Raw genomic sequence first — 16,196 nt, 5'->3', positions numbered from 1 at the left:
ATATTCTATATTTTACAATTTTAATTTGTGCCTGATGTTAAGTTATATGTATGGGACATGCATGCGTGACAAATGATGTAATAAATTACAATTACAACCCTCAAATATTTATATAATTGCTCAATGATGAAGATTTATATAATGAACAAAAGAAAAAAAATGTCTTTAACTTAATTTAACTCTAAAATTATGGCAAGAGAGCGGGCCTTAAGTAAGGATACATCAATTTTCATCTCTTTTTTTCCTGGTGTAAAAAAATATTAAAAATTAAAAGTAATGCTCAAAATAATTTCTCGCAGACTTTTCCAAATTTCAAAAACTATTTTTTAAACATATTAGATAACTGATAAGCATTTTTATATATCCTATCAAAACACCTCAATTTTTTACTTATTTAGTCTTACAGTATGATCTGATTGAGGTTTAGTTTTGTTACCGATATGAATAAAAAATACACAAATCTTGCTTATACAAAAGACAATTTGACAATAGAGATAAATTGTATGATAATTAATGTGGACATTAATACACGCCTTATGAATAATGCAATAACCTTGTCTCCATTATACCTCAGCTTAACATTATGTTCAACTTGCATTTTAATTTATCCTTATTTGAATACTCGACCAAATTTACAATAAAAATAACATAAATCTCGAAACAAAATGCACAAAGATATAAATATATCCATCATAAAGGTATTTGATATAATATAAAGATATTTTTTAATTGTTTAGTTTAAAGTACAATTTTTGTTGAAAGTGAAAGGTTATCTCATTGCGGACAATTAAGTTACCACATTCTGGCCTTCAATTTATAAGCTATTATATATATTTTAACATTATATTGTATTTTTTGCCACGAATGAACGTTACTTGGAAAGATCAAAATATTGATTGACATCATTGAATGTTATTAATTAATTCAACTGGTATGAAAAATAATAAACAAACCTCAAACATACTTGTATAAAGATCATCCTTGTCTAGGACAAAACTTAATTGAATTAAATAGAGCTTTAACCAAACTACACGGAATATATTTAAAAAATACATTTACCATTTCCACAGCAAATATATTAAATGTATTTCTTCATTTTTCAATCTGGTCAAAACCATTCATCAAAAAACCAAAATTTCTAAAAAATATGTCTGGACTCAGTAGTGGACTGTACAGACCATGACCACTGACCGCAAGGATGTGCTGGTTGATCTTGGTCTGCACTGGTCTGCACAGACAGAATCAGTTACAACTGGTAGGCTCATGCTTACTTCTTCTATAAGCTCACCTTATCATATATCATTGTGTCAGTTACTGTTGTTATAAGAACTTTATTTATATCATACACATACATTTTGTATTTTACAAGTATTTGTTGACTATAAAATTTGGTTCGAGAAAATTTTAATTTCAAAATAAAACTTATAAACGTCTTATACCTCTTTCCAATTATTCACAGTTAACTATCCAGGTATGATAATAATTCCATTGAATATACATGTAATTATGACAGAAATCAAGACTATGTTATTCCGAGATTTTTCTATTTTTATATTATCAAAATATTTACAAGAGCACCACTATAATACTATCACTGGCAGAGTTAACACAACCTAACCAGAAGCCCTTTCATTATCCGACCAATCAAATTCAATGCGTAGCAATTTGTGTATATTCAATGATTGACAAAATTATAGACATGACCATTTTCACAACGGGGTATATACACCAAGACTTTCAAAGCGTCCATTCGTTTGTGAATGTAATTACGGCAATTAGACACAAGCCAGAGAATTTCGAAGCTTGATGGCGGAGGCTCACGTAAACTCGCTACCAGGTCAGTGGTCAAATATGTGACACCCTGAACATATGACAAACCACAGAGAAAGTTTTTAACTCATTTAGGTAGGAGTTTAGTTAGGGTTGTTATGAAACTAGAATAGTTATAGTGTAAATTGATACTCATTATAACATGTTAATGGACACGGAGGGAGGAACAAACTTTAGGGTGATAATAAATTTTGTACTTGTCTTCAAGTTGAGTTTAAACATAAGACACATGAACAAACATGCAATGTTTCTGTTGAAAAAGAATGAAAACAACCAAAATTAAACTTTAATGGACCTCAAATTTACATACAAAAAATCAGGAATAATCTAATGTGACAAATAAAGATATACAATCATTTTTTTAACAAACATTATTTCTATAAAGCAAAATGTTTCTATTTTTATACAAACATCAAAGAAAATTGTGATTCATAATTTATTCAAAACAATATATATTTGGCTCAAGTTTGTTTTACAAAATTTAATTTTGAAAAAAAAAAAACGTTTTACAAATAAGGCTTTCAAATACAACCTCTTGACTTTATACAACCAAAAACCTATTTCCGCTTGGGTCGTGTTTCAGGCCCTCGGTCATTAGAACCCTGTGGATTACCCTTTATTCCCTTAACAATGAAGCTCTGGACGCAGCGGTGATCAGGTTGACTATTTCTGGCAGGTTTCGGCTTTCATTATAGCAACTCCAATCTCCTTTTTTTTCTTTATCAACAATATAGAATATTTATTTATTTGCAAATATATGCTAGAACAGGACTTTATCATGCCAAATTATGCAGGAACATGACTCAATATGGCTTCCATGCGACCCTATATTCAAACCATCAGTCATATAGACCCCATGTATTTCAGTTAAACTAAGTGGATATATTTTCAACACTACTAAACAGTGGAGATGTGTACAATACAGAAGTCTGGCTTAGTTTTTCACGGATGCACAATGTTAAGATTACTGTAAAAGGAGCACTTAATGCATAACCTTGAAACATACAAATTAAAAAAAAAAAATTAAATTTTAAAACTCTCATTCATAATCAATACATTCATTTATGTTAACTGTCCCAGACACAAAATTTTTCTCAAAATAAATGACTGTCAGTAAAGGTCATCTTGACCTGTCTGAAAGGACCAGTCTGAAAGGACAAAAAACCTACTCGAACTTCAACATTTCTCATTAAGAAATCATTGTGTGTTAATTTAACTTCTGCTCCAGTTGAGATGATGTGTCAAGGCTATCAATCAAGCTGCGGTCATCCCATTGTCAGCTGTAACCACCCCGAGCACACATTACTGCATGCATTGTCTCCCTTCCCTAGCACAAAACATAACATGTCAACTATTTCAATAGTTGAACTTGGATGTCAGTATAAGGAGATTACAATTATTTTCACAACCTCTCATTAGGAAAATGAATCAAATTTCTTTCTCCTTTTTGAGCCTTGTCTTCTTGTACATTATCTCTTATCAAAGGAGGAATAAAAATATATTTGACAATCAGTAAAAGTGACATACAGAAACAAGTACAAATGCTTCACTGCATCTAAATAAAATGACAATTGTTGTAACTTCAGAATGAAAAGACACAATGTTATAGTCAATGTTACCATCCAACTGCTCTTAGACTCTGTATACAATCTGACCACTGTCAACAATTATATACCATATGACCACTCTCAACAATTATATATCATCTGACCACTCTCAACAATTATATATCATCTGACCACTCTCAACAATTATATACCATATGACCAACTATTTCAATAGTTGAACTTGGATGTCAGTATAAGGAGATTACAATTATTTTCACAACCTCTCATTAGGAAAATGAATAAAATTTCTTTCTCCTTTTTGAGCCTTGTCTTCTTGTACATTATCTCTTATCAAAGGAGGAATAAAAATATATTTGACAATCAGTAAAAGTGACATACAGAAACAAGTACAAATGCTTCACTGCATCTATAAAATGACAATTGTTGTAACTTTAGAATGAAAAGACACAATGTTATAGTCAATGTTACCATCCAACTGCTCTTAGACTCTGTATACAATCTGACCACTGTCAACAATTATATACCATATGACCACTCTCAACAATTATATATCATCTGACCACTCTCAACAATTATATATCATCTGACCACTCTCAACAATTATATACCATATGACCACTGTCAACAATTATATACCATATGACCACTGTCAACAATTATATACCATATGACCACTCTCAACAATTATATATCATCTGACCACTCTCAACAATTATATATCATCTGACCACTCTCAACAATTATATACCATATGACCACTGTCAACAATTATATACCATATGACCACTCTCAACAATTATATACCATATGACCACTCTCAACAATTATATATCATCTGACCACTCTCAACAGTTATATACCATATGACCACTCTCAACATTTATACACCATATGACCACTCTCATCTGATCTCACTTCGCTCTAATACTATACTACCAGTCTACCACTTTTCACCAGTATACACCAAATGGTCAAGTCAACCAAACACTTTTATACCTTCTGACCACTCTGCACAAGTATAATACCACCTCACCTCTTTTAAAAAAGATACACCATCTGTCCATTCTCCACAACATAATATAATCAGACAACTCATCACAAGAACATATCTGAAGGATATACAAAGTCCCAAATGAAAATGTCACATAAGCAACTTTCAAAGGAATAAATCAATGACCATTCTGAAACTTTTTTCTCTATCAAACAAAACAGTTTTTATACACATGAATGTCACAAATTGTAAAATACTTAAAATTACTTAGCAAAAACAGTTCTGTACCAAGGCATTTGACTGGCGTCTTCGCTGGTAGAAACACACCATACATCAAACATAATTAAATATGCACTAATTGAACACTGATAGATGTACATGAACAACATACTTATAAGGTGATCACAAAGAAATTCTCGTGTATTATGGCCGAGGTACAAGCAAGAGTACAACCAATTGATGACCACCACACAGGAAGTGAATGCTGTTCCCTTGTAAATTGTGGTGATTTCCTTATAACAGAAAGAGCTTCTAGCTATAATGCCACATGTTCTTTGCCGTGATAAAATGTCATCTGAATTGTTCATCTATTTGTACACCTGGCTGTATATGAATGCTAATCATATGGATAACTGTCATCATACATTAACTAATTGGTTGTCAAACTTAACTAAACTGAAACTTAAAATTTCCATTTATAAAATCTTATGATTCTGATAATGCTGTCTTTTTTTTCCTTACATTATAACATGATTTTTTTGTGTTGTTTTTTTCAAATCGTGACAAACTTGTTGTAACATTTATAGTGTTGAAAAGAAATTATTGTCAAAATAGACACCAACAAGTTGCAAGACATGGCAAAAACATGACAGAAAAACCTAACCAAACCATGATAGTATCTGACAAGACGTGGTTAATACTGTAGAAATAACTGACAAACCATGGCATAATCTGACAAGTCAAAAATATCCCCTTCAAAAGCTTTAATCAACCCTGGCAACTTAATGAAATGTATAACATTTTAAGGTTTAAACAATTAAGTCCAGGTAAAGGAGAGTGGCACCACTGGAAACAGAAAATACTATGTGAAACAGTGAATTCTAACTAATAGTGATAGTAGCTGAAATTCACCTAAACACCCTTATTCCCAGTTTATACATGTATTTAAATTTTATGAAACTCAAACACTTCAATTTATGACATGGTTATAAAGATATTATGTTTAAAATAAAAAACAAACTAGCTGAGCTTAATATAAAATCTGCTTGGTTTTCATTCATTTCTCAATAATGCGTTATACAATTGGCAAGAATTTCTGGCACATTTCTCAAATAATAGCAACTCAACCTTAAGATACAAACAAATTAGCATCAATGCATGAAATGTACAAAAAGTTATACAAGATTTCATGCATAAAAATATTCCCATAGTACAATGAAAGAGTTTAATGTTATGATCCTTCTAAATCTATTCCACTCAATAATTTAAACAAAACCAGATCTGGCATAAACAGAAAGATTCAAATATAGAATTGTAAAATTAATAATATTCTAAAAAAATTTGTTAATTCGAAAATTCTGATGATGTTTTTGCGACAAGTGTTTTAGAACTGTTTGATATTATCCCTAAAATGGGCGAAGCCGGGGGAAAAAAGTCACCGACAGAACTTACATGTTATTTATTCCTAATTACTAAAACATTTTGTATTCAAGTAGCCATTACGCTTTAAACATGTCATCATAATCATCTGAAGAAAAGTTGAAATTTAACATTATAAAAACAAAACAAAACAATAATAAAATATTATGACACTTCAAATAAACTATTTTTTCTATACTCCCCAGAGGTGTTTACACATGTAAGCATTGCTTAACATTGGTTTCATCTACTTTTAACTGCCTGGAAAACTAGCTAAGATAGTTCAATTCCCAGCAGTATATCATGATATTACTTAAAGATGCAAACAGTTTATGGTCTACCTAACCAAGGCACAGTTCTCCCACTACTACATAATCTGATTATCATAAAACACTTGCTCTTGGATGAAACCTTGTAACAAAATATAGCACGCACTCAATCTGCTGTATACAATATAAACAAATTCTTCCATTATAAATAACACATATGCCGTACCCTTGTTGATATAAAAAAGTTTTAAGGACAAAAACAGCCCGCTTCAGAAACACACAATGTTTATTTACCGCAGCATACAATTGTTGCATTTCATTTAAAACATTGACACACTTGTATATCATAAACACTATCTTACCCCTCCTAATTTCCACAATTTGTTACTAAACCATACACTATCCTAAATCCATTTAAGAGGGGAGGAAAAACCTGAGCTATCTGTTTTACATGCTTTTTTGCCTTATTTAAGATTTTTGCAATATGTTTAAACTCTTATAAATCCATTAGCTACAAGCACTTGTCACTTGATGTTTGATCACACTTTCTTATTTATCATAAAATGTCATTGATAGAAATAAAAGTTTGACTGAGAAGAATGTTAACTGCTATCCGATTTCATAATTTACACTGTTACATCTCTACATTACATCTAACATTCTCCGTAAGTACCAAGCTTATTCATAAAACCCCTATCGGGTTTCATTTTATTTATGATATGAAAATTTTATATGAGCGAAGTGCGATGTTCACCCAAGCGCGGCAGCTACACATTTGCTACAGACAAGTGGGCTTAAAAGAATTTAGAAATACTTTAAACTCTTGTTGCCTTTTTATAAATCAAGCATTAAAAAGCCCAGCAATTTCTTTTAACTAGGAAATGGATTTTTTGACCTTTTACTGAAAAGCTCAGTTTTGTATAACTAATGGGCCGCGGAAAAGTTCCAAAATGGATTAACTTTGATATGAGAAGAAAAGCGACTTAAACCGTTCAAATTTAAATACAGGATTGGTTTAATAAAAAAAAAAAATAAGGTAAGGGAGTCAAGGGTTACATATAGTTTACCTAAAGCCCTATGGTTGTTGTCAATCAGCTGCCATTGGCTGGCACTTGTTGAGGGCTAAAATACAAAAAATATACTTCAAAGCACCAGCAGTTATTATTGGTTAAGATTTTTTTCTGCTAACAAGTATTCTGTGTACAAAACTTGGCCATCTGTTTCATTTAACACAGCCTGATTTTTCTGTAACAAATTCTGAAGCAATAAATAACATTTCCGTGCATCTAGAAACACCACAATCTGCGGTGGTTATTTTCCCTCCAATTAAAACATGGTTCCTCCATCATGAAGAGTATTTGAGAGGTGGAGAGTTCGAGTTTAACATAATATGATGCCGCAGTTATAAAATGTTAAGAGGATATCTGTGACGCAAAATTCAAATTGACCATTGGGGGACCTCCATTCAAAAGGCCATATAATATTGGTGGCGGCATGGCCAAGTGGTTAACATGTCAGCCTTGTAATCTAAGAATTGCTGACCGTGTGGGTTCAAACCCTGTCAGGGGCAGGGTGTTGTTTCCTTGAGAAAGAAACTTTACATTCATTGCTTAGAACTGGTTGGTTCCAGGAACGGATTTGACAGTGTTTCAATAAGCTTATAGCTTCCAACACAATCAAACTAAAATAAATTTGTATAAACTAAAAGGCCATATCTGGATATAGGAATCAATATCATAGTTCAATATGGACTTAAAAATAGGGTTTCAATTATGAACTAACCTAAGCAAGTGCAATTCTTTCATAAAAGAATACCATGATCCTTTAAAAACACCAATCCTAAACAAAACCTAATATTATAACAACATCACCGCATGCTTGCCTGTTAAAAATTCTAAGTTAAAATGGGACATTACTAAAAATATTGTTTTTAAAATGTTTAAATTTCAAGTTTTTGCATGACAACAGGGATGACGACAACAATGCCAGTGCAATCATAAAAGCATGTCTTTTTCTTTAATAAGAAAAACCAAGCTAAAAATCCATACAAGTAATGTAAATGAAATGGAACATTTTTCATTAACAACTTTACAAAACAAGCTTAAACCTATACAAATTTCAAATACAAAAATGCTATCAACCAATCAGAAAAGCATTTATTTTTCCAGAAGAAAACCAAACATTTAATGTTAATAGCTATCATGTTTTTATGACAGGCAATAAGGCTATCAGATTTTATTGATAATCACTTGTAATTCCTCTATTACACACTTCTCCAACATTTAACATACTAGTTAGAGACAAATTATCAACGACAGTAAATGAATAGGTTTTCTATGCTATATAGTTTTATGTGTACACCTCCAGTTGCCGTGAGGATGATAAAACCAAACTATCACTGATGTTTATGGCCACAAAAGTCAAGTTTTAGTAAATCCTTTACACTATAAAAATCAATCTTTGCCCAGATAAGCATATAAACTAGACAAGAGCATTATCACTAACAGCTCATAAAACCAAATGGACGGCAATTTGAGTTAATGCAATTATAAAGATGATATTTACCATAACAATTCATTTATTTAATATAATGTTTAAGAAAAACCTTTGGTAATTTTTATCTGACTTTACAGAGGCATTATATCTATGTAAATTATTGTTTGTTTTCAATTTGACAGAAAATAATCTTAAAGCTCTAGGAACTTGGGAATTTAATTGTAAAGCTTATTTAGGCTGGTAACAGAAAAACAACAACTTTAAATGCCCGAAGGGACTTGAATCTGATTATACCAAGACTAAACATCTGAAAGGTAATGATGATGAAGGTAATGATAATGAAAATGATCACTATGTAATAGTGTACATGATATTAATAGAGACTACAATGATGATGTTGATAATTATGTTATTGATTGTTATGGTGATAATAATGAAAATAATGACAACAATAATGATAATAATGATTATTCAGATGATATTACTTATAAAAACAATGATGATAATAATTATGATGATGATGATGATGTCAATATTCATAGTGGTAATAATAATGATAGCAATGATAATGATTATCTACATAATTGTAATAATGATAACAATTATGATGGAAATATGATTCTTACCAGGATGATGATTTTTGTTAGTGATGATGGCGATGATGTTGATGGTGATACTAGTAAATTAATATTGGTCAGGTAATATACATAATAATGATGATGATGTTAATGATAATGATGATGATGATAATGATGATACTAGTAAATTAATATTGGTCAGGTAATATACATAATAATGATGACACAAGTAATGTTGGTCAAGTAATAGTTCTAATGATGAACTTAGGTTAATAATTAAAATTAATTTCTGGCGAATGTATGGAGTATTTGACTGATGTTAGTCTACAGTTACCAGCAGATCGTGCCAGCAGACCAGAAAAGACCTTCAACTACATATTTGAAGATCAACCACCAAATAAACATAAACATTTCAAATTGGTGAGTAAAAAATGTTGTTTTGTTTTTTAAATAAGTTAATAATGTAACTGTCTCATGCACCTTTAATTTGTACAATATAGACATAACAATGCATATACATGGTGTATTTGATATGATTAGTAGAATTTGAGGAAATGATGGCATGTTACCGCTTAATCAATTTTGAATATTTTATCATAATTAACCGGTTTATTGCACGTCTACCAGTCTTTAAAATAAAATCTAAGCAGCAAAAGGTCAGAAACAATATGCATTAATGTCATTTGCAACAATGTATGACTTTTAAAAGATAGTGTGTCATTTATGGCCGTGTAAAGCTACAAAATGTCACCTTACTGTCAACAACGTACCATGCATACATCCATCAAATTCTATATACAATCTCTCTTTATAGCATTACTTATGACAAAAAGAAAACATCTTGCTTAACTTGTAAATGATCGACAATTAGAATCTTTCATCACCAAAATGTTGTTGACAACCTGAGTATTAATTACATCTTATAAAATCAACAACACACATTGGAAATTTTATCCTTAGCAATTATTATTATTACATGTATTTTGATTGGTTAATCCTGAGTATAAAATTTAAAATTGACCAATGGATTAGCACCATTTACAGACCGCTCACAAAATAATTTTTTTACTACAAAATTCTTAGTTTTGATATACCTTCCTTCATAAACTTTATAGATTTGTCGAAACTTAACAATGCTGTACAAAATTCATTTGAGTTAATTTAAAATTCAGGTCATTTATAATATTACTTGATTGCACACCATTTTTCCTTTTACAACATATCTCGATCAAACTTCAAAATTCTGTAAGAAAATAGTTTAAAGTTTAAACCTCATAATCATTATTTTAAGGGGCAAATAGCTTTGTTTGGGAGCCAATCAGTTTAATAATGCGTTTGACCTAGTCAACATCATGGTGGCCAGCACAGCAATGTTGACGTCAAATCTTATATTAATGACCTCTTTAGGCTTAGGGTTTATGGTTTAATCCTGTTAAACATTACAATGTGCTCATACAGCCAAAATGCATGTGCTCGGTCACATCTCTTCTCCCATAATGCATTAGAAATGATCCCATCAGCCCATTAAAAAATTTAGGAGCTAAAATATTTGAACAATAAACATCAGGAATTGATTTGTCAGTATATATGGACAAATTTTATGCCTGTGGTCAAAGTTTAAATGACCAGGACAATGAAGTCATTAAAGATTGTTAAAATTAATATTCTGAATAAAAACACTAACTGAGACTGCTTTGAAATAAGAATAGGATTTGATATGAAAAAGAAGCATTTTCAGTATTTAATAGAAGCATTTTCAGTATTTAATTTGAGATACTGCCTCAAATGAAAAGTGCCTCCTTGCCCCTGTTCTCATCATGTTCTTTTACTACATTTAAGAAAACTGTTAGGAATTGAAATAGAAAACTTTCTTTTTTTGTCTGACCAAAATATGGGTATAAGGAGTTGCCTTTTTTCCCACAAACAAGCTATTGTGTAATCCAGAAGTACTTTAGAATAAAATATTCAATTTTGAAGTATGTTATGCAAAACTGATGGAGAAATTAAAGAAGAAGAGAAAACTTTCGCTAAAGGCTTTAACAATCAATATAAGATCAGTGTCAGGTTTGCTTCGGCAGGTGTGCGGGTCAAGTGTCCCCCCCTTCTTAACTATTCAAACCTCCTTCCTATCAATTTGAAAAGCCACGTCTTTAATCCATTCATTATATCGTCATTAATTTTAACATTTTGTCATCTCTTTTATATCAAGTCTTCTGATGAGAATGAGAAATAAAAGTGTTTTTGTCATATGTCAAAAAACTTAGGGGCAAAAAGTTAAATTGGAACATCAAATAAAAGACAGCTCTACTTAGTACGTTCTATTAAAGGAAAGCCTTTTAAGCTTACACCTTGAAAAAAAGGGCGTTTTTTGTGCTTTATCCTGCAATGAATGCATTATTACAATGCCCCCTTGTAAGAAATTCTTTAAAAAAAAAAAACCTGCAGACAGGAGAGTGAAAACCAACATGCAAAACATGAGAAACCAGTAACAATTATTTCAAAAGGCAATCCATCTGACAAGGTCTCTTGCTTGTTTTTTTTATACTTTTCCGACTTGTCTGCATGACAACAAGCGGTCAAGTATCACTTGGCATGACAAACTTTACAAAAACATCCACGATCAAAGCATCCTAAATGACAGCCAAATGCAGAAACTGTGTAGAATAAGTGACACCATAATCCGTCAACAAGGCTTTACTTGCATTCAATTCTCACCAATTAAAAGCTACTTTTCCACATCGTTTTTCATTAACACTAGCCAACAATTGTTCAAATTGAAGGTTCGTTGTAAATGTGCGAAAACTAATGACAAAAGCATGTAGTTAGACTGTCAATCCAATCCTGTCTAATTAAATATGGTTACCAACGACAACAAATGGAAATTTCAACTTGAATTCCATTCCTGCATCAGTTGATTTGGCAGAGTTGCGTAATTTTTTCAAATTGACTAGTTATACAAATGAATGCTGTCCGCTGTTTCTCATTTCTACATTGTTTGTGCAACTGCGTGATTAAATTTAGAAGCAAAGGCTCATGTATAGTTCTCGATCTTCTCTCATTAACATGGTCTATTGTCAGCCACTGTCAGCCTTTACACCTTTAATTCCAAAGAGCTTGAGGCGAGAGTCTGAATTCATTAGAAATTCAAAACATAATTATACCACTGATCAAGCTGTATAAATCATTCCCTACTTGGAAATTGCTACTTGTCAAAATACTTGATGAAAGTCAACTTTCAGTGATTTTTGATAAAAGATCTTCCCTTCCCTGATGTCCACACCACTCCTAACAAACAAAGAGTTTTAAAGTTTAAGCTCTTGAACAGCAAGTGTGTCCAGACTTATTTAAAGTGCATCCATTTGTTCTTAATATTTGACACCGATTCTGATGATATGATGTCAAGAAACTTACAGAATCTTCAAGACAAAGTATGCACAAACTTGCACTCTATTGTAACTGCTTTTTCTATGGTTTTTAAATTGCAATCTTTTTAAAACAGAAACCAAAATAATAATACGACTTTAATAACAATCTCAATATAATTAAATGGTTTCCTTTATTCCCTCCAAACTCCCTGCAACTGATGGAACAAGTTTGTAGGTTAATTGCATGGTGCTTTATTAAACTGAAATTCAACACTGGACCACAGACGTTGCCTGACATGAAGTTATAATTGCCTTTAATCAATCAATGCCCTATAATTAATTTCCTTTTTTCTTGCAGAGTGTGTGGGCAATATTGGAAACAGCAATATTGAGAAAGTTGTGAAATCTTCACTGGATTTAACAATAACTGTGACCACATCGTTGACACATGACACAGGCATTTCCACACCAACATTGTAACAACTTCCCATTTTTTACAATTATCTGTCTTTGCTTTAAAGAAATAGTTCATTAAAAAATTCTCATCTTCAAAAACTGAATTATTGTATAATATTCTTTGTGTGCCTGGGAAATGAGGTAAGAATTATTTACCGGTACAATGTATAATCAGAAGATAATAACTCTTTACACAAATTTAAAAATAGCAATTTTATATACAAAATCAGAAAATTATTTATAAAAAATACAGAAGACAAAGACTCTTTTAACAAATTCTGAAGTCAAGAGTTGTGTATCTAAATTCAGAAGGCAACAATTCTTTAAATAATTCTTTAAAGACATGAATTCTTTGTACAAGTTCAGAAGGTTTTGTACACATTCAAAAGGCAGTTCTTTGTAGAAATTAAGAAGGCAAAAGTTCTTTGTAGAAATTAAGAAGGCAAGAGCTCTTTGTACAAATTCAGAAGGCAAGAGTTCTTTGTAAAAATTAAGAAGGCAAGAGTTCTTTGTAGAAATTAAGAAGGCAAGAGTTCTTTGTAGAAATTAAGAAGGCAAGAGTTCTTTGTAGAAATTAAGAAGAGTTCTTTGTAGAAATTAAGAAGGCAAGAGTTCTTTGTAGAAATTAAGAAGGCAAGAGTTCTTTGTACAAATTCAAAAGGCAAAAGTTTTTGTACAAATTCAGGGGGCAAGAGTTCTTTGTAGAAATTAAGAAGGCAAGAGTTCTTTGTACAAAATACAACAAATTCAGAAGGCAATAGTTCTTTGAAGAAGACTAGAAACTTGATAAAATGAAGAAGACAATAAAGAGTTCTTTGCACAATAAATATTTAGCAAATAAAACTTTGAGACTAAATAACTTATTCTTCCCATAGTCTGCAAGCAAACATCATTTTAAATCACCAAATTTGCCACTAGCTATGAGCTTACAATAAAACAAAAATTAAAATCCCCAAAAACATATAGAAACCCAATTTAGACGCAAAGCTTGAACCCGTGACCCACAGCAATGTGAACCAAGTACTCCTGCATGTTCAAATGTTAGATGGTAACAATATCATACTACAAGAAAAGCATTGATGCAAAGCATCAAAGGGCGTCCAAGCAAGAAATGCAGTAAGTGAAGATGAACTAGTACACATATGATGACAAGATATTCTTATAAACTACCAGAAATGTATATCACTTATGAATGAGCGGACGAAAGACATTGTTCATTATGAACTTTGATTGGCATGCTAGAGATTAGAATATTACTTGTTATTTCTTTATGATCGTGGTTATTAATAGCAACAGATATACATGTATGCAATCATTTATAATCCATATGTGTAACGCATGATCAACACGTACCACACATTTGTAATTGTCCCTTATTATGTTATCGCTATTAGCGAAGACCCCCTTAAGGTATCTGTTCACACTTTAAGTTAGTAAAAATATGACACAGGTTATATTACCATGTTGATCATGTTGAGCATAATTGTTTATTATACAATAATTGTAATATCTATTAATTTTAATTCAAAAAAATACAAATTTTATGAATATTGTTTTCTTTTATTCTTTTTTGTGTTATATGCGCTATTTTAAAACTGAGTTTTTACTACTCTTTTTTTATTAAAATTGTAAAATAAATCTTAAGAATTCAATTGTCATATTGACCGACGATTATAAGTCAAAGCTTAACTGGAAAAAGTCAGTAAATTATGGTTTATCTTTCAATATATAATATTGTTTATTCTTAAACCATGTACATTGTATTTTTCTTTATCATTTTTTAAATTATCAATCAATTGAATAATTCATAAAATCTAATTTGTAACTTTGAATATTTCCTCGGCATCTTTACTAAACACGGATAACAAATTAAATAAAATGTTTCAAAGTTGATAATGTCATTTTAATACCATAAAAAATGTACCTTTTTCTCAATTATTGTACATATCATATTTATATGTAATATAAATCCGTGTACATATTTATTGTTTTTATCTCATATAGATAAAATGAAACATGCTATTGTTGTTTTTTTTCTAATTGTAACGATATCACACATCTACTCCAAAACCGGCAGAGACCGGACAATAAACGTGTGGTACTATTCGCCGGTCACTAGTAAATCCTGGTCAAAATAGACCGGGAGAGACCGGCATTTACCGATAGGAGTGATAAATAGATATATCTATAAATAGGTTTTTGGAATATTTAGGTCATCAACTGATCATTCTAGGATACATGTACAACAATAACATACCATGATAACCGACTGTATACTACAAAATGTTAAATAAAAAAACCCCGAAGAGCGCGATTTATTGACGGAAAAGGTTATTTATTTCATTTGAAAATGTTTGCATTGCGAAAATTCATTGTAACATATCGCGACATTTCATTCTTAATTATTAATAATCAAGCACCCTCATACCGATCGGAATTTTCGGCTTTTATTATGACCGACTAAAAGGCTCGAGAAGTTGCTGTCGCCCTTTCACAAAATCTGATTTCATTCCATAAGAGCGCCGCGCTTCGGCGCGGACGCCAATAAATACACTCAGTAATCAAAGCACAGAAGGCGCTGAATTTGTTTGGGTCTCAGAATGTAAGAAAGGTGCAGGTTGTGAGATTATATGTTTAGTGCCACCAATGCTTTCCATCGTTTTAATTGTAGTAAATTGGCTATTAGACTAATTGCAACACTGATATTCAATCCAATGTTTATTTGACTTTAACAATTTAAAAAAATGAGTAACCTTTACTGGGATTTGAACTCCAGACCTCTCGCTTCCTAAGCGAGCCCGAAAACCTTTCAGCCACGGTGAATTTATATGTGAACGGCCTGAAGAAAACCATATTATTCTAAATTAGGGCTTGTAACGACTTTAACTGTTGTTTAACACAGATGTAAATAATCCTGGAGCTTACTATAAGCATGTATATTTATAAAGAATCAAACGGCTGCAAGTTCTGTGGTATTTTCTGATCTTTGCAATCGTACTGTATAT

At 31.3% G+C, this 16,196-nt stretch overlaps 1 protein-coding gene across 3 annotated transcripts in view; it reads right to left on the bottom strand.

Moving 5' to 3' along the window:
• LOC132741581 (brother of CDO-like) overlaps positions 1–16,196 on the bottom strand; it is a 108,348-nt gene that overhangs the window by 78,195 nt on the left and 13,957 nt on the right. Inside the window, exon 1 of one of the 3 annotated variants that reach the window (XM_060729890.1) lies at positions 6,659–6,886. The exons of the other annotated variants lie outside the window; for them this stretch is intronic. The gene's annotated coding sequence lies outside the window, so the exon portion shown is untranslated. Of the gene's footprint in view, positions 1–6,658; positions 6,887–16,196 lie in introns of those variants that run through there. 3 annotated transcript variants of the gene reach the window in all.

This window comes from Ruditapes philippinarum, unplaced genomic scaffold (genome assembly GCF_026571515.1).
Source record: "Ruditapes philippinarum isolate M1 unplaced genomic scaffold, ASM2657151v2 ctg442_1_1_1_1, whole genome shotgun sequence".
Classification (NCBI taxonomy): domain Eukaryota; kingdom Metazoa; phylum Mollusca; class Bivalvia; order Venerida; family Veneridae; genus Ruditapes; species Ruditapes philippinarum.
Note: the sequence above shows the minus strand (reverse complement) of the source record. Positions and strands in the feature narration are given on the sequence as shown.